Raw genomic sequence first — 25,060 nt, 5'->3', positions numbered from 1 at the left:
TCAGACTGAAGGTAATTGGGGAAATATATACACACTGCAAACTAAAAAACCAGTATGAAATTATTAAAAATATAATTAAAACTTATGCAATTAAAATAGAGCTGCTAGGCCAGGCAATGTGTTGTACCTGCATGATGTGGGAGCTGGTGGAGCCCATTGTGGATCACAGTGGGCACATCTGCAGTAAGTGCTGGTTGCTTGAGGAACTCTGGCTCAGAGTTGATGAGTTGGAGCCGAACTTTGTACACTGCAACAGTGGTGGTGTGGTGTGGAGATACCTGAATGCTGTGTTTCAGGAAGCAGTCCCGTCTTTTAGATTAACTACATCAAGCCGAATCAGTGGTCAGGGATGAGACTATGATTGAGGGAGATAGAGGAATCCGAGGGTACTGCTGAAATACCCTCAGCCCTTGAGCTTGTCTAACAGGTTTGAGATGTGTGCTGCCTCTGTGGATGAGGGTGGGGGCTGTAGGGAGGATGAGCGAACTGACCATAACACCGTGGTACAGGGAGCCATTCAAGGAAAGGAAGGAAAGAGAAATGTAGTTGTAATTGGGAATAGTACAATCAGGGGAATACATATACTGTTCTCTGTGGCCAGGATCAGGAGTCCTGTGTTGCCTGCCTGGTGCCTGCATTCAGGAATCCAGAGGAACTTGGAGTGGGAGAGGAAAGATCTAGTAGGTAATAATCATATAACTTGGAGGTGCTGGAGTTGAACTGGGGCGGATAAAGTTAAAAATCACACAATACCAGGTTATAGTTTAACAGGTTAATTTGGAAGCACTAGCTTTTGAAGCACTGCTCTTCATCAGGTGGTTGTGGAGAATAGGCACGGTGGCACAGTGGTTAGCACTGCTGCCTCACAGCGCCTGAGACCCGGGTTCAATTCCCGCCTCAGGCGACTAACTGTGTGGAGTTTGCACGTTCTCCCTGTGTCTGCGTGGGTTTCCTCTGGGTGCTCCGGTTTCCTCCCACAGTCCAAAAGATGTGCAGGGTCAGGTGAATTGGCCATGCTAAATTGCCCGTAGTGTTAGGTAAGGGGTAAATGTAGGGGTATGGGTGGGTTTCGCTTCGGCGGGTCGGTGTGGACTTGTTGGGCCGAAGGGCCTGTTTCTACACTGTAATCTAATCTAATCTAATCTAATAAAACCATAAGACACAGAACTTATAGTCAAAGTACAGTGTTATGGAGATGCAATGATGCAGTAAACAATTTTAGATTCAGTCTTTCATCTTTTAGAATGGGATCTGCTGCTTTCTGTTCTTTAATATGTAAATCCCAGAACTACTTTTAAATTACATTCTCAAGCTATCTCTAGCTTTTCTAACAATAGGTGCCATTTCAGCTCAGACAATGCATTAAGGTGTGAGGTCTGTCTGTGTTCTAACGTTGAGTCAAACTGGTTCTATTTCGAAAGTGGGATTTACAGGGTATTACATGGATTCATGGAGTTTTTGAGCACCTCATAAGCTTATATATGGCGCAAATTTGTTTTTGCGGAATTACATTTTATTTTGCTCAAAAATAATGATATAGGTGGAGGAAAGAGGTTCTGCTGGGACAATATGAGCAGCTAGGGGCTAAATTAAAAAACAAAGCACTAACCTTATTTAATATTTCCACCATTTCTTCATCCTTCATAAGATTTCCTTTTTAATTTGTATTGATTTTACTAGATTAATCAAGTGGTACATTTTTGTTTTTTTAATTCTCCTTATCCATCTGCACCTTTTACATCATCAGATTGTACCCGATTTCTTCAAAACAGATGCTCATTTACGAATATGACAGAAACGAACCATTTGGCCCAACCAGTCCATCCTGATCTTTATGCTCCACTCAAACAGCCTTATGTTTTGCCTTCTTTAAATCTACTATTGTATCCATTTATTCACTTGCATTTTGTTAAATACATCTGTACTATTTACTTCAATTCTGTTAAGGAGATCCGCATTATCACCATCTTTGAGTAAAGAGGTTTGAGAAGATATGTTGAGGTTCTGGCTGTAAGTTTGCTCGCTGAGCTAGAAGGTTCATTTTCAGATGTTTCATCACCATACTAGATAACATCATCAGTCAGCCTCCAGTGAAGCGCTGGTGTTATGTCCCGCTTTCTATTTGTGTGCTTAGATAAAACAAATGTCATTTACCAAACACCGTGCAAGAACTGTAACAAACAGTACATTGGACAAACAGGCAGAAAACTAGCTACCAGGATACATGAACATCAACTAGCCACAAAAGCACATGACCCACATAGAGATGAGGAAGGACACTACTTTGACTGGGACAACACATCCATTCTAGGACAAGCCAAACAGAGACACACACGAGAGTTCCTAGAAGCATGGCATTCCAACCTGAACTCTATCAACAAACACATCAATTTCGACCCCATCTACCACCCTCTGAGAAAAAGAACCAGAGATAACATCACCAACTCAAGGAAACCCGAACACACAAATAGGAAATGGGACAGAACACAGCGCTTCATTGGAGGCTCACTGATGATGTTACGTAGTATGGTGACAAAATGTCTGAAAACAAACCTTCCAGCTCAGTGAGCAAACTTACTTCCAGGTTTTTTTTCTGAATTCTTGCTCTTTTGGTGACTGTTTATATTAATTATGCTCATCCCTACAAAAGAAATATTTTCTCTATAATCCACCCCTTTGTGTTCTGACATTCTTTTCCAATTTTCCTTTCTAATTATTTTAGCTACTTCCCTCAATTGCAATATTTTTTCATGAAGCATCTTTATCATTGCCTGTTTTCTATTGTTGTCTGTTCTAATATTGAATCAAATCTTTATTACCCATTCATGGGATGCACAAAAGCACAAGTATAAGCCAGCATTAATAGCCTAATTATGCGTGAGATACAACTTGGTGGCTTTTTGCATTTGAGGACAGTTGGAGCCAGAACATAACACAAAATATGAATGATTGATTTTCAACTTCCATCATTCATATTACTATCTGAGGTCTTTACAGACTTAAGTAACTTTTCAAAAATGGCAAATACTACACTGAAATAAGTGATGTGAACACCTGATAATAATTCAATAGAAGGGGACAGTTTCAGGTTGTGGTCTTGACCATTTATGACCAAGATGAAGAAATATTTATTCTAGCCACCAACTAGCCACGAAACGACACGACCAGCTATCCTTAGTAGCCACACACGCAGATGACAAGCAACATGAGTTTGACTGGGACAACACTACTATTATAGGACAAGCCAAACAGAGAACAGCCAGGGAATTCCTAGAGGCATGGCACTTATCCACTGATTCAATCAACAAGCACATCGACCTGGACCCAATATACCGCCACTACAGTGGACAGCTGGAACTGACAACCGGAAGTGGCAGATTCAAACCACTATAAATGCCGGAGAAAAGATCACAGAAGCGCTTCACGGAAGCTCCCAAGCACTGAGGATGTCACCTAGACAGGGGACGAAACATCTGCAACACAAATTCCCAGCTCGGCGAACACAACCACAACAAATATTTATTCTCTTAAAAGTAGTGAACCTGTGTAATTCTCTACTGAAGAAGGCAGGGGAGGCTCAAGTGTCTTCAAAATAGAGATTTCATTTTCATTAAACACATTGAGATATGAAGAGAATGCAGGGATATGGCATTGAGATAAAGGGTCAGCCATGATCCTGTTGGAAGTTTTCTGAAGAAGGGTTCCTGGAGCTGAAACATTAACTCTATTTCTCTCCACAGGTGCTGCCAAACCAGTTGTGTTTTGTCCAGCAATTTCTGATTTTGTTTGATTTTCAGCACTGGAAGTTCTGTGGGGTTTTTTTTTTGGAAGAGCAGCACCTTATTGAGGATGGCTAGAGATGAGCAATAAATTCCATGCTTACATCTCATGAGTGAATTAGTGGCAAGGGGTACATTCTCACCCATGGACCAGGAGGTCCAGCTTCAAGTAGGAGCAAATTACTACAGATGCTCGAATCTACTGAAAGCCGAAAATGGTGAAGGTCACTGCAGGTCAGGCAGCATCCATGGAGAGAGCAAACTAATGACAGGTGTTGGGCAGGTACCTGACATGGGTAGTCAGACCACCTGCTGAGCTTCTCTCTATTTGAAATTCTTTACCAGACTGTAATGTCAATCCTTATAATAATATCATCCTTAATTATAATATGCTATAATTATCTTATTTCTAACTTATTTTTTACACACTGTAAGTAATGCTGCTACTTTTCCTTTTATTCCTCTTTTGTATCCAAGCTTTGTATCTAGGTACTTGTACATAAGATGGTGCCATTAAAGACTGCTATTGTATAAAACCTTTTCACTGTACCCCCATACAGAAGTACAGGAGTACATTCTACAATAAAGGATATTTTATTCTTTTCTAATGTTTTGAGTTTAGATGACTCTTCATCAGAGTCCCAAAAGCTCCAGAGGTGTGTAATAACATCTCCGAATAGGTTGATTAGGAAAATTGATAAAATAGCAAAACTGAGGGTGGAGATGCTTTTATTCATGTTTTGATGGTGGATCTAAAATGGAACCTTGGAGGTCACAGCAGGTTGGAAGGTGTCCATGAAGATAAAGCAAGCTAATGTTTTGACTCTAGATGACTCTTCATCAGAGCTGACTTGAACTCATTGAGTCATACAGCACGGAAACAGACGCAAAGGTCCAACTTGTCCATGCCGACCAGATATCCTAAATTAAGCTAGCCCCATTTGCCATCATTTGACCTAGGTCTGAACCCTTGCTATCCAATATAACCACCAGCTGATTAAGAATCATCTAGACCAGTTTCCGTCCAGAAGACTCTAAGAGCTGACTTCACACCAGCTCTCAAAAAGTATGGTGTTGGAAGAGCACAGCCGGTCAGATAGCATCCGAGTAGATGGTTCGAGCATAAACTTTTCATTAGGAAGCTTCTGCTCCAAACAGCGACTGTCCTGCGCCTCGGACGTTGCCTGACCGGCTATGCTTTTCCAGCTTTGTGACTCTGATCTCCAACATCGGCAATCCTCACTCTCTCCTTCACATCAACTCTTAAGAGTCATCGAAACTCCAGCCGTTAGCTCTCTCTCCAATGGGTGCTGCTTGACCGGCTGTGATCTCCAGCCACTTGTTGCTTTCAGTACAGATTCCAGCATCTGCAGCAAATTTGCTCCCAGAAAACGGAGACAGTGAGCACTGCAGACAGGTGAAGCTGGAAAAGCACTACCTCGCCATGCAAGACGGCAGAGGGACGGAATGCTCCGGGGACGCCTTGATGCGTCACGTGCGCCTCGCTTGTAACAAAGTTTGTTGGTGGGCGGGGCGGGGTTTGTGCATGCGCTGTTGTTGTCGTCCCCGCTCGGGCGGAGCGCGGTGCAGCATGGGTGTGCCGGGCCGCGCGGTGCATGGTGGGGCTGTGGCCTGCTCCCACTCGCTCGAGCGGCTGCTGGAGGTAAGAGAGCGGCGTGAGGCTGTGGAGAGTGAGAGAGAGATGGGGGGGAGGAGGAGGAGGGGAAAGGAAAGAGGAAAAGGTTTTAAATATCCTCCCGCTGAGACTCCTAAAGAGGGGGAGGGGGCACCGTGGGAAAAACGGTGGGTGGGAGGGAATGTTTGTTGAAGGGGGTTGGAGGAGAGTCGGTTAACGGTCGGTTTTTTTTCCCCCTTGCCCGCCCGAGCGGCGCCGCCATTTTGTGATGGAAGGGAGAGGCCGCGCAGAGAAAATGCTCAACTCCAGAGAGGCCTGTTCCTCACACACCCACACACCCTAACCTTCCAGACCGTGTAAACACACACACACTCTCACTCTCTCATTCCTGGGGAAAACAAAAATCTGAGGGCATCCCTCCGCGAGAAAACCCGCCGAGCAGCGACGGTTTTACAAAAGGATCAACAGAGAGAAAAAAATCCTACTCGTTGCGGGCGGGCGTCGACAAATAAAACCTCGCCGCAGCCTCGGCAAGTCGCAAATAAACTATTAGAAGGTGTTTGTTTTAAAAAAAAAACATACTTATTTTGTGTCGGGAGAAAAATGCCAGATAAATCATCTCGAGGAGTGTGAAGGATTCATAGGGATTTTTCCCTCCTTTCCTCAGGTTTTCGGGCAGCTGTAAATAAACCCCCCGCCCTTGGCCTGTAAATAAACCGCAGGAACTCGAAAGCTGCTTCCTCGCCGGGATTTAAATAAATGTAAATCTCGCGGGAGGGTTATACACTCTTGGGAAAACATGATAAACCACAGGAAGCAAATTGTGAAGGTTTGGGGATTGTAATATATATGAGACAGGGCACAGAAGTTTAATTACTCGCATGTAATTTGTGACCCCCCGTTGAAAGGAAAACTTGACGACCTGCACCGGTTTTGTAAATATGGGAAGTTATCCTCTTTTGCTGCAGACGATTAAATAATGCGTGGAGCATTCAAGGTGATGTGCTTCCCAGTATTCGTGGTCACCTTTATGTCCACCTGTAAAGATAGGTTTATAATCTCAGCAAGTCGCAAATAAACTATAATTTGTTTATTATATTTCTTCCTTTCTCAACTGTGGATAGTATTCTAGTGCGTGCTTTCTGCAGCAAACCAAACAAAAAAGTAAGTACGCTAAACGCTGGAAAGCTGAAGTAAAAATGACAATGTTAGGAGTGCTTAGAGTGAAAGCTTCGGTAGAGAGTGGGAAAAGAGGCAAAGTTTAAGATGTGCATTTCCAGCACTTTTTAAAAATGTCTCGATCACAGTGTCAGGGAGTCCGAATTGGACACATGTAGACTCTGACCAAGGCCTTCAAAAGGACAGAACAATTTAGAGGTAACATTGGGATAATACAATAATGAGGAATGATCTTGTTTTGAAAGCTCAAAAATCAAATTATTTTGGGTGAAATTAAGAAATAGTGAAGGAGAGCAGTTTCTGGTGAGAGCACTCTATAGGACTACCAACACTGTAAATCAAAAAAAAAAATTGGGATCTGAAAGGAATAAGTGAGGTCTGCAGATGCTGGAGATCAGAGCTGGAAATGTGTTGCTGGAAAAGCGCAGCAGGTCAGGCAGCATCCAGGGAACAGGAGAATCAACGTTTCGGGCATAAGCCCTTCCTCATCTGAAAGGAATATACTTGTGGGCAACTTTAATATTTCATTTACAGATTAGGTAAATCATATTGGTGACGTTAGCCTTGAAGATGAGTTCATAGTGTGTCTTTGGGACAGTTTCTTTGTTTTGGAATTAACCAGTAAACAGGTGATTGTAGATATCGTAATGTGTAATGAGAGAGGATTAATTAATGATCCCTACATAAATAATTGTGTAAATAAAAGGGATCATTCCATTGTAGAATTTTGCAGTCAGTTTGAGTGAGAGGTGCATCGGTCTGAAACGAATACACTAAATGTAAAGGCAATTATGGAAGTATAAAAGTATATGGAAGTTGGTTAAAGTGGACTGGAAAAATATATTGATAGGTAAGGAGGAGGATAAGTGACAGCAAATATTGGGGAATTTTGTAGTCTCGGTAAAGATTCATTAGAAGGATGGAGCAGTTGGGGGTAACTAAAGAAGGTAAGGATGGCGTCACGTTGAGTTATAGTGTCGGAAAGATTACTGGTAGACCAAGATTCAGGAAGTTTTAGAAGCCAGAAAAGAACTACTAAAGTACGAGAGGAAGAAAATCAACTGAGTATACCGCTGAGAATCATAGCTGAAAATGTGTTGCTGGAAAAGCGCAGCATCCAAGGAACAGGAGAATCGACGTTTCGGGCATAAGCCCTTCTTCAACACCTTTCACCCCGACCTAAAAAAAAAATCACTTTCTCCCCTGAGAATCATAGCAATGATATGTGTGACTTACAACAAGAATACAAAAAGAGAGTAACTTAAGTAAACATTGATCCCTTAGAGGGTGAGACTGTGGAATTTATAATGGGCAACAAAGAAATAACAGAAACTCGAATGTTTTGTGTTTGTCTTCAAGGTAGAAGACATTAAAACATCCCAATAATAGAAACATCATTTAGAAAGAAGGGAGAAAAATATTACTAGGCAAACTAATGAGATTAAAATATTACATGGCTCCTGATGTCATCTTAAATAAATGGCTGTAGAAATAGTTGGATGCATTTCAGAATTTCTGAAATTTGGACAGCTGTCAGCACTGGAAAATATCAACTATGACACCGTTATTCAGTAAGAGAGTAAGACATAAAAGCAGAAAATTAGAAACCAGCTCTGCTAACCATTGTCATTGGGAAAATGTTGGAATCCATTTTTGAGGAAGCAGAAATGGGCCAGTTCTAAAAACACACCAATTGATTATGCTTGATTGTATTTTAATGAGAGAGAAGTCATGTTTGACAAACTTATTGGTGATGTTTTAGGATCTTCAAGTAAGGTAGAATGAAATATAACTTGGTGAAAAGCATGTGATGCGGCATCATATACAAGTTTACTGCACATACATTCTTGGTGTTGGAGGAATTGACTGACTAATAGCAAATGTAATAGCATAATTTTCAAGTTAAGCAAACTAATAGGACACTATAAGAATATGTGTAAGGACCTCAACTACTTACAATCTACCATGTCTGAGCAAACTAGGAATTTTTAAGGTCCATTATTTGAACATTTATTTTGGTTTGTAACAAAGTTGCAAACAGAAGTTTTGGTGAAAGAAACTAAGGTTATTTATTAAATAATGAAACTAGTATTAACAAGACAGTGCATTATGAATCATGTATGGTCTTTCCTTAATGGAGCAGCTTCACCAGAGGTCAATGCTCATTTTGATCTGACTTCATTCTATCTTCTGTGAACCTGTACAACTTCGCAGTTTAGAAGACCAAAGTGTGACATACCGAAACATAAGATCCTGACGAAACATTGTTAGGTTCTTTTCCCGAGGTTTCCCACAAGAGATGCAACTCACACACACAACTTCTGCAAATATTTAAAGTTTAGTAAAGCTTGTACAAGCTAGGTGACCCCCTTTGACCCTCTTCGCAAGTGTGCGAAGTAGAGTCAGAAGGCCAGAACAAAGAAAACACATCCCCTTTATACAGGTCAGTTCAGAATGTTTATGGGTACTCTGCTGTCCCCTCCCCCAAAAAAACCACCACCACATGTTACCCCAGAACAGTGGTAGGATGAGGTCATCCTCGGAGATAATGTGAATGTCCTCGTCCTAGCGAATCGTTATGCAAACAATTTCCTGACCCTAAGGCAATGTAGGTGTGATATGTCCTAGCTTCAGGGGATGGCTATGAAAGTATTTCTGAATGGAAGGGACTGAATGAGAGTATAATTTGATAATAGCAGGAGCGTAGTAGTAAGTGGAAGGGAGTCATCCATATTCCTGCATGAATGTCGCTCCCACCCAAAGACAGTACAATTTAACCCTTTGTCATTACATTAATGTCTAGAGAGATATAGAATTTAATCTTAACATTACAACTTAATAGGTTGAATGTAATGATGGTCTTTCCTTTTGTAGGAAAGGCTAGAATTTGGGTATATAGCGAAGAGTAACAAAGAGGTCTCCCCAGGAATAACTGAGATGTAACCAAACTGATCTAGTTCTCGAATGATCATAAGTTTTGTCTGATGCTTTAAAAAGTGCACTGTAGAATCCTAGAAAAATTTCAGCACAGAAAGAGGCCATTAAGCTCATTATGTTTACGCTGACAGAACAAATTAAAAAGTATTCTAATCCAGCTTTATGGGGTCTTAGAAATCTATAGTTCATAAAAAGACCTGGTTAAAAACAACCATCTAATTACCCTATCCCATATTTCCTCAGATCTCCTTCGAATCTTTTGCCGGTTACCTTAAATCTTTGCCCCTGGTCACTGATCCCTCCATTAAGGGGAAAGGTTTCTTCCTGTCAACCCTATCTGCAGCTCTCATAATGTTATATGTCATCATTTACACCTTCAATCTGCTGTGCTCTAAGGCAAACGACCCCAGTCTTTTGGATCTGTCTTCACAGCTGAAACTAACTAGCCCAGACAACATTCTAGTAAATCTACTCTGCCCTCTCCAGTACAATCGCACATTTCCAGAATTGTCCACAATGCTTCAGCTGTTGCCTAACCAATGTTTTATAAACTTCCAATATAATCTCCATGCTCTTAAACAATCTGTCATGACCATAAAGACAAGTATACCAGATGCCTTGTTAACTACTTTATCCACCTTATCTCAAGGGACTGGTCAATGTGCACACCTAAGGTCCCTCTGATCCTTTGTGCTTGTCAGAGACCTACCATTTATAATATATTTTGCAGCATCTGGTTTATAGCCTTGGATTTAGGATGCAGATCTAGGTTCCATTTAATTGGGTTACACCTCAACCTCCAAACTGAGCAGTTAATTCCAGACACTCAGCTCACTCTGGGTGAAAATGTTTTTTCTTATGCCCTCTCTAATCCTTGTGCCAATTACCCCAAACCTCTGGTCGAAACTAACCTGAAAATGGTTGATTGTTGGCTGTTGTTACAAAAAGGTTGCAGAATCATAGATTAATGGAGCATGGAAACAAACGCTTCAGTACCAACTGATTGACCAAGTTTCCCAAATTAAACTAGTCCCACTTGCCTATATTTAGCCCATTTGCCTTTCAGATTTCCTCTTCATGTACTTGTCCAAATGTCTTTTAAATGTTATAGTTGTACCTGCATCTACATCTATCACTTCTTCTGGAAGTTTATTCCACATACAAACTACCCTCTGTGAAAAATTGCCCCTCAGGTCCCCATTAAATCTTTCTCCTCTCACCTGAAAAAGTTCCCCCATACTCGGGAAAAGACATCTGCTAGTCACCTTATCTATGCCCCTTATGATTTTATAAACCTCTATTAGGTCACCCCTCAACCTCCTATGCTCAAACAAAAATCACAAAAGTGTTACCGGGCTGAAAAAGATTTTTTGGCCCATCACCATGCACTGGTCTCCAATATAACTGAATGCCACTTTGCTGTCTTTCCGCATATGGTTGCATAATATTTTAATTCAGACAATAATCTGTGACCTCTTGAATGCCTCGATTGTTCCTAACTCCATCACATATCCAGCTATTGTATTCAAGACCTGAACCGTTTGTGTGAAAACGTTGTTTTCTTACATTGCTCTTGCTTCATTACACATTGCTCTTGTTTATTGACAAATTGCTTCGAGAATTTGTGGGTCAGAGACTAGGAAACATACAGTGAGCAACTTACCTGACTCCAGCAAGTAAGTCACCTCCTGACCCCCCCAAAGCCTGTGCACCATCTAGAGGCACACGTTGGATGTGATGGAAAACTTCCTACTTACCTGGATGAGTGCAGCTCCAGCAATACCCAAGAAGCTTGACACCGTCCAGGGCAAAGATTGGCAGCACACATCTACAGACATCCACTCCCTCCACCACTGACACTCAGTAGCAGCAACAGTGTGTGTCATTTATAAGATACTCTGTACAAATTAATCAAGGCTCCTTGGCATCTTCCAACCTATGATCACTTGCATCTTGAAGGATAAGCGCAGACAAAACATGAGAACACTACTGCCTGCAGGTTCCCCTCCAAGCCACTCACCAGCCTGACTTTAGAAATATATCGCCATTTCTTCCGTGTTATTGGATCAAAATCCTGTAATTCTCTCCCTAAAGAACTGTAGTGTTTAGAGAAGGTAGCTTACCTCCACCTTCTCAAGGACAACTAGGGATGGGTAGTAATTACTGACTCAGCCAGTAACCCCCACATCACATGAGTGAACAATATTAAAAAAAAACTTTAACTCTATGCCCCTCAGTCTTGATCCTTTCATGAGTGAGAATAGTTTCTCCCTGTTGACATTTCCTTGCCCTTCCATCACATTTTCTCTTCACCTTCTTTTCAAGAAGAATGGTGCCAACCTTTCCAATCTATCCTTACAACTGAATTTTCTCATCCCTGGAGCCATCTTTGTAAATCTTCTGCATACGCTCCTGATTTGTTTGCACCCTTTCTATAGTGGGATGCCATTTAAACTCAATCTGCCACTCAGCCCATAGACCCCAATTGATCAAGATCTCTTTATAATCTTAGATAACCACCTTCACTATCCACTGTACCACCAATTTTGGTGTCATCCGCAAACTTACTAATCAAGTGGCCTGCGTCTGCACTGTAGGGATTCTGTGATTCTATGCCTCCTATATTCTCATCCAAATTGTTTATGTAAATGTCAAACAAAAGTGGACCCAGCACTGATCCCTGTGGAATATCACTAGTCACAGACCTCCAGTCTGAAAAACAACCCTCTACCACCACCCTCTGTGTCCTACCATTAAGCCAGTTATGCATTCAGTTGGCAAGCTCACGCTGAATCCCATGTGATCTAACTTTGCTAATTAGTCTACCATGCGGAACTTATCAAAGGCTTTACTAAAGCCCGTATAAACAAAGTATCACTCTGCTCTCATTAATCCTTTTGGTTACTTGCTTGAAAAACTCAAATCAAGGAGCAGGAGAATCGACGTTTCGGGCATTCCTGAAGAAGGGCTTACGCCCGAAATGTCGATTTTCCTGCTCCTTGGATGCTGCCTGACCTGCTGCGCTTTTCCAGCAATGCATTTTTCAGCTCTGATCTCTAGCATCTGCAGTCTTTACTTTCTTACCAGTTCAATATCTAGTCCGTTATAAAATGGATATTGGTAGTGGAGGAATTCAGCACTGATAATGCTATAGTCTGTTATGAAGCAATGGTTAGATTCTTTCTTGTTGGAGGTGGTTGTTGATTGGTTCTTGCCTGGTGTGAATATTACTTGGACACTTTATCTGTCAGGCTAGATGTTATCTGTGTCTTGCTGCACGTGAACACATTGCTTCAGTGCCTGAGGAGTCATCAGTGGAGCTGAATGTTGTGCAAAAATCCCTGTTTCCAACTTTGTGATGGAAGGAAAGGAAGTCATTGAAGCATCAGAAAGTAGCTGGGCACAGGGCACTATACTGAGTAAATCCTTCAATGCTGTTTTAGGGACAAGGCAATTGATCTCCAGCAACCACAATTACTTTCCTTTGTGCTGGTAAAACTTCAACCAACTGAGAGCTTCCCTTTGATTCCTATCGATATCATTTTTGCTAATGCACTTGATGCTGTTATCATTCAAGTGAGGTCTTGATGTCGAGCAGTCAGTCGCAATTCACTTTGGAGTTCAATTCTTTAGTCATTGTTTAGATCAAGACTGAAGTCAGGAGCTGACCGGCCAGACAAAAATCAGATTGAGTGTCAATGAGCAGGTTATTCCTTTGCAAATTTGCTAGATAGCACTGTCAATGCCTCTGTCCATCAGTTAATTGAGAATAGACTCATAGGGCAGTTATTGGCTGGGTGATTTGTTCTGATTTTTCTGTATTATGTGCGTGGGTAATGTTCCACATCGTCGGAAATTTGCAGGTCTGTTAGCCATACTTAGCTACAGGCTCTGCTGGTTCTTGAGCAGAAGTCTTCTGTATTGTTGCTCAGTATTGTCAGGGCCCATTGCCTTTGCAGTATTCAATGTCTTCAGCTGAATCTTGGTATCACATGGAGTGAATGGATTTAGTTGCAAAGTACAGAGGAACCTTGATTATCCAGCATTCGATTAACCAAATTCCGGGTTATCCAAACAAGATCGCAAGGTCTCGATGCTTGGCTAGCTGTGTTATCCAGCATTCGATTATTGGCATTCAATTAACCGAACGAAATACTCCCTGTCTGTGTCCTTCAGATAATCGAGGTTCCTCTGTATGTCATCTTTGATTCTGGGGACCATAAGAGGGGACCTTCTTCTGGCACAGTTCTAGTGTTCATACCTTTGGATCAGGAGGCCCTGTCTCAAGTTCCAGATGTTCTAGGGGTATGTAACAACATCTCTTAATAGGTTGATGAGGCAAATAGTTCATTTTTGTAAAAAAAAGAGACTGAAATTAATTAGCAGCTCAGCACTCTTGGTTGAAGGCAGGATGTTGGTATTTGTAAATCCTCCTTCTGTTGGCTGTTTAATTGTCCACTACTAGCCAAGATTGGATGTGGCAGAATAATCAAACTTCAATTTGATCACTTGGTTGTGACAGTGCAATTTTGATGGTCTGAATTGTTGCTGATGATGGCCCACAATGTCTCTCCAGATACCTAATTTTGAGTTGCTATATATTATTGAAGTCTGTTCCATGTAGCACAGCATCAGTGAAGGGTCTTCTTGATGTAAAAATGGAAATTCATCTCCGAAAGGACTTGTCAGTGTTGACTCTACATAAACAGTGATTGGCAGACGTATTTATGACAGGTCATATAGATGTACAGCATCGACCAGATATCCCAACCCAATCTAGTCCCACCTGCCAGCACCTGGCCCATATCCCTCCAAACCCTTCCTATTCATATACCCATCCAAATGCCTCTTAAATGTTGCAATTGTACCAGCCTCCACCACATCCTCTGGCAGCTCATTCCATACACGTACTACCCTCTGCGTGAAAAGGTTGCTCTTTAGGTCACTTTTATATCTTTCCCCTCTCCCCCGAAACCTACGCCCTCTAGTTCTGGACTCCCCGACCCCAGGGAAAAGACTTTGTCTATTTATCGTTACCATGCCCTCATAATTTTGTATGCCCTTATAAGGTCACCCCTCAGCCTCCAACGCTCCATGAAAACAGCCCCAGCCTGTTCAGCCTCTCCCTGTGGCTCAATTCCTCCAACCCTGGCAATGTCCTTGTAAATCTTTTCTGAACCCTTTCAAGTTTCACAACATCTTTCCGATAGGAAGGAGACCAGAATTGCACGCAATATTCCAACAGTGGCCTAACCAATGTCCTGTACAGCTGTAACATTGCCTCCCAGCTCCTGTACTTAATACTCTGACCAATAAAGGAACGCTTTCTTCACTATTCTATCGACCTGCAACTCCACTTTCAAGGAGCTATGAACCTGCACTCCAAGGTCTCTTTGTTCAGCAACACTCCCTAGGACCTTACCATTAAGTGTATAAGTCCTGCTAAGATTTGCTTTCCCAAAATGCAGCACCTCGCATTTATCTGAATTAAAATCCATCTGCCACTTCTCAGCCCATTGGCCCATCTGGTCCAGATCCTGTTGTAATCTGAGGTAACCCTCTGACCAATAAAGGAACGCTTTCTTCACTATTCTATCGACCTGCAACTCCACTTTCAAGGAGCTATGAACCTGCACTCCAAGGTCTCTTTGTTCAGCAACACTCCCTAGGACCTTACCATTAAGTGTATAAGTCCTGCTAAGATTTGCTTTCCCAAAATGCAGCACCTCGCATTTATCTGAATTAAAATCCATCTGCCACTTCTCAGCCCATTGGCCCATCTGGTCCAGATCCTGTTGTAATCTGAGGTAACCCTCTTCGCTGTCCACTACACCTCCAATTTTGGTGTCATCTGCAAACTTACTAACTGTATCTCTTATGCTTGCATACAAATCATTTATGTAAATGACAATAAGTAGAGGCCCAGCACCGATCCTTGTGACACTCCACTGGTCACAGGCCTCCAGTCTGGAAAACAATCCTCCACCACCACCCTCTGTCTTCTACCTTTGAGCCAGTTCTGTATCCAAATGGCGAGTTCTCCCTGTATTCCGTGAGATCTAACCTTGCTAATCAGTCTCTCATGGGGAACCTTGTCGAAAGCCTTACTGAAGTCCATTTAGATCACATCTACTGCTCTGCCCTTATCCATCTTCTTTGTTACTACTTCAACAAAACTCAATCAAGTTTGTGAGACATGATTTTCCACGCACAAAGCCACATTGACTATCCCTAATCAACCCTTGCCTTTGCAAATACATGTACATCCTGTCTCTCAGGATTCCCTCCAACAACTTGCCCACCAATGAGGTCAGGCTCACTGGTCTGTAATTCCCTGGCTTGTCTTTACCGCCCTTAAACAGTGGCACCACGTTTGCCAACCTGCAGTCTTCCAGTTCCTCACCTGTGACTATCGATGACACAAATATCTCAGCAAGACGCCCAGCAATCTCTTCTCTGGCTTCCCACATAGTTCTCGGGTACACCTGATCAGGTCCTGGGGATTTATCCATCTTTAACCGTTTCAAGACACCCAGCACTTCCTCCTCTGTAATCTGGACATTTTGCAAGATGTCACCATCTATTTCCCTACAGTCTATATCTTCCATATCCTTTTCCACAGTAAATACTGATGCATAATATTCAGTTAGTATCTCCCCCATTTTCTGTGGCTCCACACAAAGGACGCCTTGCTGATCTTTGAGGGACCCTATTCTCTCCCTAGTTACCCTTTTATCCTTAATATATTTGTAAAAACCCTTTGGATTCTCCTTAATTCTATTTGCCAAAGCTATCTCATGTCCCCTTTTTACCCTCCCGATTTCTCTCTTAAGTATACTCCTACGTCCTTTATACCCATCTAAGGATTCACTCGATATATCCTGTCTATACCTGACATATGCTTCCTTCTTTTTCTTAACCAAACCCTCAATTTCTTTAGTCATCCAACATTCCCTATACCTACCAGGCTTCCACCCTGACAGGAATATACTTTCTCTGGATTCTTGTTACCTCATTTCTGAAAGCTTCCCATTTTCCAGCTGTCCCTTTACCTGCGAACATCTGCCTCCAATCAGCTTTCGAAAGTTCTTGCCTAATACTGTCAAAATTGGCTTTCTCCAATGTAGAACTTCAACTCGAATAGATTTTTACCTTTTGGTTTCTTTACTACCTGCTGCAGATGCAGTTTAGTAGTTGTGCCCTTTAGGTCTCTGTGAGCCCAATTATTGGTGATGCCACCAAGTCACTTTTGGTGATACGCATTGACGTCCTCCATCTAGATTACATTCTATACTTTTGCCATCCTCCATGCTTCCACCAAAGCGTGTTCAAAATGGAGGAGAGCCAATTCATCAGCTGAGATAGGTGGTAATCAGCAAGAGATTTCCTTATCCATCTTTGACCGAGTGCCATGAGACCTCATGGCGTCTGGAATCAATGTTCACTGCTCTCATTGCAACTCTGATTGAATACCATTATACTGCCACCTCTTCAGGTGGAACAAGGTGTACCCATGATGGTGTTGGTTGCAACATTATCAGTAGATAATTTTCTGAGAGTGTGACCATGCCTAGTTGCTTGACTGGTTGGTGGGTCAGTTCTGATTTTGGCACAAGCCACGAGATGTTGATAAAGAGTATTTTGAAGTGTACACATGGCTGTTTTGAAATTGTTTCTGGTGATTAGGTCCAGGCCAGGTGGTCTGTCCTTTTTTTTCCCTGCGCTTGTAGCGATACAATTGAGTGGGCATTCGATATTCAGTTGTATTGATGTGTGTTTCTAGTCATATGTAGGTCAGATCAGAAAATGATGGCAGACCTAATTCTCTAAAGGCTATTTGTGAACCAGCTGGGTTTTTAATGACCAAAGGCAGTAGTTATATGGTCACCATTTGTTTTGCTTTCAATGCTAAATTTTATTCAATTCAAATGTCGCTCAAATCAAATTTCACTTTCACTATCTGAATAAATGTCCCAATCATTAGCTTGTGGTTTTGGATTAGTAGTCCAATGACATTATTGCGATATCATTGCCTTCTCTAACTAAGGTTGAGGTCGGCTTGAGGAAGCTATCTAGCTATGCTGTGTTTACCTACCAGCACTTGATGGTGTAGCTGGACATCTGAAATGTGAATGATTGTATTCTCTAGCTTGAACAAGTGTGACTCAGTGTAACAACAGCTGGAGTATCCTTTCCAATCATGCATCCTACTTTAGGAAGGTCGTGAATTCTCTGCAGAAGCTGCAACAGATTTACTAGAATATTTCCACAGTGAAGAATTAAGTGTTATGTGTAGAACCTGGAGAAGCTTAGAGCAGTGAAGTCTGAATAGATTTGATCAAGGTATTTAAAATCAATAGATTTCAAATTGAATAAACATAGATTGCTACAAACAACTGATTGATTGAATTGTAGACTTAATAAATCCATTGTCTGATTTAGATTTCATGTGCCAAATTTTCATTTCCATTTAAGGAGATTAAAATTTAATTAATAGAAGATCAGAAAATTTTGCATTATTTGAAAGATGGATTATAAAGTTGACCGCATACTAAATCATGGATGTAGGTGAAGAACATTGAGTTGTCCCATAGATTGAAATCTTTAACGGTACACCCACTTTGTGTATCTGCTGTATTTTTAAGCTTTCTTGTATGTTGGCAAGAGAGCCATTGTTGTAATGTATTTTTGAAAAACAAGTTAGTTTACCTCAGTAAATTTTCAGAATTCTATATATTTCGCCAAAACTGTTCTCTATCTCATTGTTGAGAGAAAGCGTGAGGGAATTCCTCTTGAAATATCTTGATTTAACAAAAATATATGATGGGGGCTGTTATTTTTATACCTGTTCATTTGCTAAGTCACTCCAGTCTCCCTTTGTTTGGGGTTGTTGTTAAAAGCTTTGCTCCTCTAAATCTCTTAAAAGGTTCTGGGCAACACATTGTGTGCTGACTATATATCTAGTACCTCATCCAAAAAAAAAGATTCAGAGTTATGGTGAGGCAGTAAGAAATGGCTTGACATGTACTTTATTGGCTAACTGACAGTGCAGGTTAGGACATTTAATTTAAAAGGAAATATGTTAAAACTGGAAACTATCAGGTTGTATGCCATTCAGTGAATATTCCAATTGAAGCCTTCCCACCTACAGGAAAAAATTGGAAACTGCGTATTGAAGCATAATCAGGAATGATTGCTTTCAGGCTACAATGCCAAAAATGAGCATTTTTCTGGGGTGCATGCAGCTGAAGTAGTTTGAGATCTTGGTAGAAATTGAAAGTAGTGATGGTTCACATTGGATAAAAAGAACAAATAATTTTAACAAGTTAGAAGATACCTTTTAGATTTTAAAAAAAAGGAGCTAAACCTTTCAAAGAACTTGTTTTCATTAAGTGGCATAAGTTATAAAATTGCTCCTGTTGAAATTCTAATCTATTATTTTAAAAGTTCCTATGGTGACTTGGAATATTCTTAATAATCTTAAGATGGCATGAGTTTTTTAAAGTCCAGACTATAAATAAATGGAAAACTGTCAAATGCAGTGGGCTCAATCTAGCTGTGGAGTCATGCAGCTGGTAGGCTGAAATGAGTTGCATTTTTAAAAAAATTTCTCCGAAATGTTAAAATATACTGTATCTGCATATTCAAAAATATTTTAATTCTGAAATAAAGTTAATAATCAGTTGAAATCTGAATTTAAAAAGGGAATATGTTGCTACAAATACTTATCTCAATAGAAAACAGTTTTGATTGTATTTCTAACTGACTTAAATATTCTGCTGAAAATATGGTAGATCTGAAGAATGAAAGTGACTTCCAGTGAATGCTTAACTTGTAAATGTTTGAAAGGTTTTTGTAAAACAACATAATTGCTATTCAATTTAGGGAGATCAACTGCTATATATTGCCATGGATTGCCTTAAGATGATTCTGTGGCTAAATGCTGTACTCATTTGTACCTGAGAAAAATAGCCTTCAAATTATATACCTTAGTAAGTACTCAACTTATGTAATGCACAAATTAGCATCCAGTTTGAAAGTCATGTCCTCTTTTACTTCACTTAAACTTTTCACATAATTGTATAATTTAATAGGTCTTCTTTGAGATTGTTTGTTGATGAGGAACTTTGCCCTACTGGTGCCCTTCATCAAATTTATATGATGTCACAAATTATAACTTTGTGAACTACTTATTCATGGCAAACTACTCCTTGTGCGATAAAGTTTCTCCATATGCCTGTATTGTCAGAATCTGTGGTTATTTTCAGTGTCTTCTAAAGAGATGCTGATTTCTTTGTTCTACATCCAGGACAATGCTATTGGCATTTTATACTTCAATTATATCAGATTTCTTTCACCCGTAATTTAACTGTGAACCTACAGTCATTATCCCTGAGGAGAACTGATAAGCATGCCATCACCTCCCCTTTGTGCTCCAGAAAAACTCCCATCTATCATCTTTCACCAAGCAATGATTTCTCACTTTTAACAATTTCTCTTTTCACTTCACTTACTTCCAGGGAAAAGATAGGTGCATGTCCTAACTTCAGACTTTTTTTTAAGGTTGTGGAGAATGTTTTGCTTCAGCCCACTTCCAGATTGTCATTTCCACGATGCTGATGATTAATGTTGCTTCTCATTGTCCAATTAATTTTGATTGCTATGATTTTGGTTTCCACTCATCTCTTACACCTTAGCACATTTCGTACTGCGTCTCTGTCCCTCCTGGTTTTCTCTTTATCTGTGGTGGTGGGCTTACCATAATCCTCTCATCTGAATGCACTGGCTACCACAACTGATAGAATATTATTCTTCTCACCCTGTCTCTTATAGCAGTTCTCAGATGGAGGCTGTACTGTCTATATCCTATACGTTGGGTATCAATGACTCAAAACAGTTGTGATGCTACTATTGGATTTATATTCTTTCTGACCCTGGCCTCCTGAGATTGTAGACAGTGCCTCAAAACAGATTGTCTTAGATTTCAGTGTCTTATCAATCCCATCAACCATGCACTAGCATCTTCATATGGTAATTTCTTGATATATTTGTATACTGTTCTTATTCAGTTAAAACTGCATTTTTCAAACATTCAATAAGAGAACCAACAATAATGTCTTCCGTCAAAATTTTTTTCCCTTAGATCTGATGTTCCCGTGCTGCATGTTGCAGCCATCTGGAGTGTTCCATGCAGTGGTGCATACCACGACTAGTTGCAGTTAACTGAGAAACAGAAATATAAAACACATCAAAATGTTTACTGTTTTCCAAAAATCTCTTGTATAAGCTCACTTATTTCCATAACTTTGAGGAATATTCTTCTCCCCTCCCTGTCTCCTGTAATGATTCTATTTCCTTCTGTGTCTCACTTAGACATGGTTTGATCATGACCTTTTGCACCGAAGTTCTTAATATTCAGTCTGTAATAGTCAGCATTGTTTGGATATGGTCAACCAATTTTCTATTCTGTTCTGACTGCCCTCTCCAGTCTCAATCAAGAGACCGTCTACCAGTTCTTATCTTCTATTACACAGTCTCTCTGTATATGTCAGAGTAATTTCAACATGTATGTGACCAAAAACAACAGAATTTTACATTTTTTGAAAGTGAGGTAGTTTATTCTGAAACCAAGATGTTAAGCTTGAACAAAAAAAATTATGAAAGTATGAGGGGCAAATTGACTCACAGGCACAATATATTACATAGGTAATGGGTAATGGATAGTCTTCCAAGAACTATTAGATAGTTTATAAGCAACTATACATTCTTTCAAAGCCCTAAGTATATCATTCCACTGTTGCTAACAAAGTTCAGAACTGTAGATTTTTTTAAAAAAACACTCATGAAGTTGCCAGAAATAGTAATAAAGCTGAGGATTTTTAGAATATAGTAAAGGAAAGCCAAGAAACTGATAAAGGGAGAAAAGAATATGAATGAAAACTAGCAAAACAAAACTAAAAATGAACAGTGAATGCTTCAGCAGGTATGTAAAAAGGAAATATTTGTCTAAGATGAACGTGGGTCCAATGCAAGAGTGTTGGAGATGGAATTTGAGAAATGGCAGAAAAGCCAAATTTACTTTGCCTATTTTTTCTAAGGAATGTACAGTGCAGAAACATCCCAGGATTGTAGATTTCAAGAGAGTAAGAAGAATAAAGAATTGAACGAAATTAGTATTAGTTGAAAGTGTTGGAAACATTAATTGGAAACAGGTATTAAGCCACTGGGACCTATTAATCTCTTCCCCAGAATGTTGAAAGAAATGGTTTTGAAGATATTGGATGCATTAATGATCATCTTCCATAATTCTGTAGATTTTTGAACTGGTTCCTGAAGAAGGTAAGGTAGCAAATTTCACAACACTCTTTAAAAGGGAAGGGAGCGAAAGTGAGGAACTAGAAGACCTGTTAGTTTTGCATCAGTAGCAGGGAAAATGACTTTTGGATAATAATGAACTGTTTGGACATAGCATGGATTTATGAATGAGAAATTGTTTTTGAGAAATTAATGGATTTTTTTTGAAGATCTGAATAACAGAATTGACAAAGGTTGAAGTAGTGTTCTTGAGTAGTAGACATGATGGACCTGCTTTTATTTTGTTGGCACTTCCCTATATGTATTTAGGAGATGAAATACCTGCCTGGTTACCACTTTCCATAGTGTTGTCAGAATTTCTGTGGAATATTAAATTTGTGTTTCTTGTAAGTTGCTGTGTAGGACGCAGTGGCCTCTGCACTGGGAGGACGAATGTAGACCAGTTGACTGCCCTGCTAAGTATCTCCTTTTGTCTGGGTATGTGACTCAGAACTGCCTAATGTTAATCACTTAAACTGTTCCTCTTCCTTCCACTGTGACCTCTGTCATTAGCCTTCTGTCTTGTTCCAGTTTGCTGTATGGAACAATAATCTGTTTATTCTATGCGTTCTCTAAGGTTCTGGTCTGAGAACTGATTTCAGTAACTTCAGAACTTTAGTTATATTTTCCTTTTCAAATTTTTGCACAGTCTCTTCATAACTACCTCTGGGAGTTTGAAATCTCTCGTTTTCTTGCACTTTCCTCAAACATCTTACTTCCTTGACCATTTATGGGAGTTTTTTTCTTTTTTTATTTCTCTAGTACATTGTTTTGACACTTGACTAGAAGTTAATTGTTTAATCATTACATTCTGATTCCACTTAAGTTTGTCATTTTTATATATATCCTTCCCTCTTTCTGACTGTATTAATATACTTGTCATCTTCTTTTTCAGTTATCCAGAAGGGTGCACACCTGAAAAGTATCTGTTTTCTCCACGGATGCTGATTGACCTGCTGGGTGTTTCCAACTTTTTCTGATATTGTTTCAGACTTATGCATCTGCAGTATTTTGCTATATATATATATTATATATCTATATTTAAATATTGACTTAGCACTCCATCCATTATTGTAAAGCATTCATTGGTTCTGCAAGTTGTGTGGGTCTGCTGAGTTTTGCTAAATCCTTCCAAATTCTAGCAAACATACAACATTGTATGCATACAATAGTTTTTTGCATACTTTAATCTGCTTTTTGAGATTGCTTTTGCTCATATTTTGCTGAGTTGGATAAAATTCCAGCACTTACTTGAGACATTGAATCATTCTTCAAAGTGGGAGAGCACTGTGCCAGTCAAACCGAGAAATGAAACCAATTTGAGTGCACTCCTTGCATAAGTTCCTCCTAGGTCAATTTGAATGTTTGCTGCTTCATAGATCTACAGTCTTGGAATTGGAGGTTCAGATAACCCAATTGATTCCTTTACAGTTAATGAAACCAGTTTCATTTTAACCATGAATTTAAACAAAATTCTAGCATTTATCACATGGTTGGGGTGTGGGAAATTGAAGAGATTGCTACTTTCCTTGGAGACTTTCATTCTGTGGCCAGACCTTGGGCACAGATTTCAGCAGTAAAGTTACTGAAGCTTGCCTAGCCCCAGGCAAATTCACCTGCATCCTGTATGCTTTTCTTGTGTTATCTTTGAATGAGGCGTGGTTCTTTCTTTCACGTATTTAACCAAAGTGACTAAAATCAGTAGGTTAAGGATCAAATTATTGGCATTTATGTCACAAATATGCTCAGTTGAGACACATATAATCACAGAAATAGTTTTTAAAAAGTCCTACCAAAGAATAAAGTGTTGGTCTAACTTAGTGTGCTTGTGGATTCAAGCCTCATCCATAGACTGGGGCGCAAAAGTCAACGTTGATCCTTTAGTGCTGGGGCAGTGACATGTGTCAGAAGTGTTGTTATCTGGTGTGCTGTTGATCTGAGGCTCTAGCTACCTTCTCAGGTGGACATGGGGATTTTAAAAATATTTTCTAATGAAACTGTTTGGGAGTACAATTACACACCTCTGGAGTAGGTGGGACTTGAACCCAGGTCTCTTGACTCAGAGATAGGGTCAATATTACTGCACCACAAGAGCTCCTTGTTATCAATATTTTTACGCCACTGTTTCAGTGAAGGATAGGGCGCTTTCTGTGATGGCCTTGCTAATTTGTATTCCTAAGTCAGCATTAAAACACCTGAATATCACGTCATTATTGAGCGAAAGAGTTGCCGTGTTTCCTGCAACAGTGGCTGCAATTTAAAAGTCAGTACAAAAAATGGTTGGAAAGTTCTCAGATTATGAAAGCCGCTATGTAAATAAAATACTTATCATTATTGTTTTGCTGTAACCTCAGATAAAGAAATTGTTTTTCAACCAATGGATTACTTTTGAACTGCAGTCATCATTTTGAATGCATCATGGTGTTGAAATAAGCTTAGTTGATTTGAAGATGAAAAATATTACATGTTCTGAACTAAACAATGAATGTTATTACAAATCGCAATTACAATTTGTTTGCCTTCACTGGAAAGTTAATCTTTAAGAAGGGAGCATAGTTATTCAGTTCAGTATGAAATACACATTCCTCCCATCAGATCAGTTGGTGTGTCCAGTACTGTGGTGCTTTTTTTTTACACTTTATATATTGATGTTTGCTTAAATTGGATTGTATGAGATTCTGTAAGAGAACTGATTTTTCTTTTGCTGTGTAAATTCAGAGATTCGTTACAAGCTGCTCTTTCCCAATCCATCCTAAAAGGTCGTGATGTAAAATTATTTTTTAAGAACAAATGGCCGTGGTAAGATTAGAAAACATAAGATAAAGGGTATCAGGCATGTTCCTTCCATTAACATTGTATCACGTACATCATTCGGTCAGTTTAATCTCTTCAGGAAAAAAGTTTAAATTTTCTCATTGTCAAGGACCTCAACCCTGGTTGCTGTGTATTCATCTATCATAACGAATATAAGGTTAGGTATTTTTAAGCATGACTGTTTCTGATATGCATGGGCCATATTCCACTTCATATTGATTCTCTTCATCTGTGCTTAGCTATTTTTAAAGAAACTAATCAAAACATCTGAAAATTAAAATCATATTTCCACCCTTCTGCATGAAGAAATCAAATCTTAGTCATCTCATATCTTGCTCAAGACTTGTATTTTTAGATAATT

General features: G+C 39.9%; 1 protein-coding gene across 1 annotated transcript in view; it reads left to right on the top strand.

Moving 5' to 3' along the window:
* The first annotated feature begins 5,343 nt into the window (after window positions 1-5,343).
* LOC122556835 (matrin-3-like) overlaps window positions 5,344-25,060 on the top strand; it is a 95,064-nt gene continuing 75,347 nt past the window's right edge. Inside the window, exon 1 of the mRNA XM_043704071.2 lies at window positions 5,344-5,442. The gene's annotated coding sequence lies outside the window, so the exon portion shown is untranslated. The remainder of the gene's footprint in view (window positions 5,443-25,060) is intronic.

Source organism: Chiloscyllium plagiosum, unplaced genomic scaffold, assembly GCF_037043375.1.
Source record: "Chiloscyllium plagiosum isolate Xiang-an unplaced genomic scaffold, Cpla_swu_hap1 HiC_scaffold_16, whole genome shotgun sequence".
Lineage (NCBI taxonomy): Eukaryota > Metazoa > Chordata > Chondrichthyes > Orectolobiformes > Hemiscylliidae > Chiloscyllium > Chiloscyllium plagiosum.
Note: the sequence above shows the minus strand (reverse complement) of the source record. Positions and strands in the feature narration are given on the sequence as shown.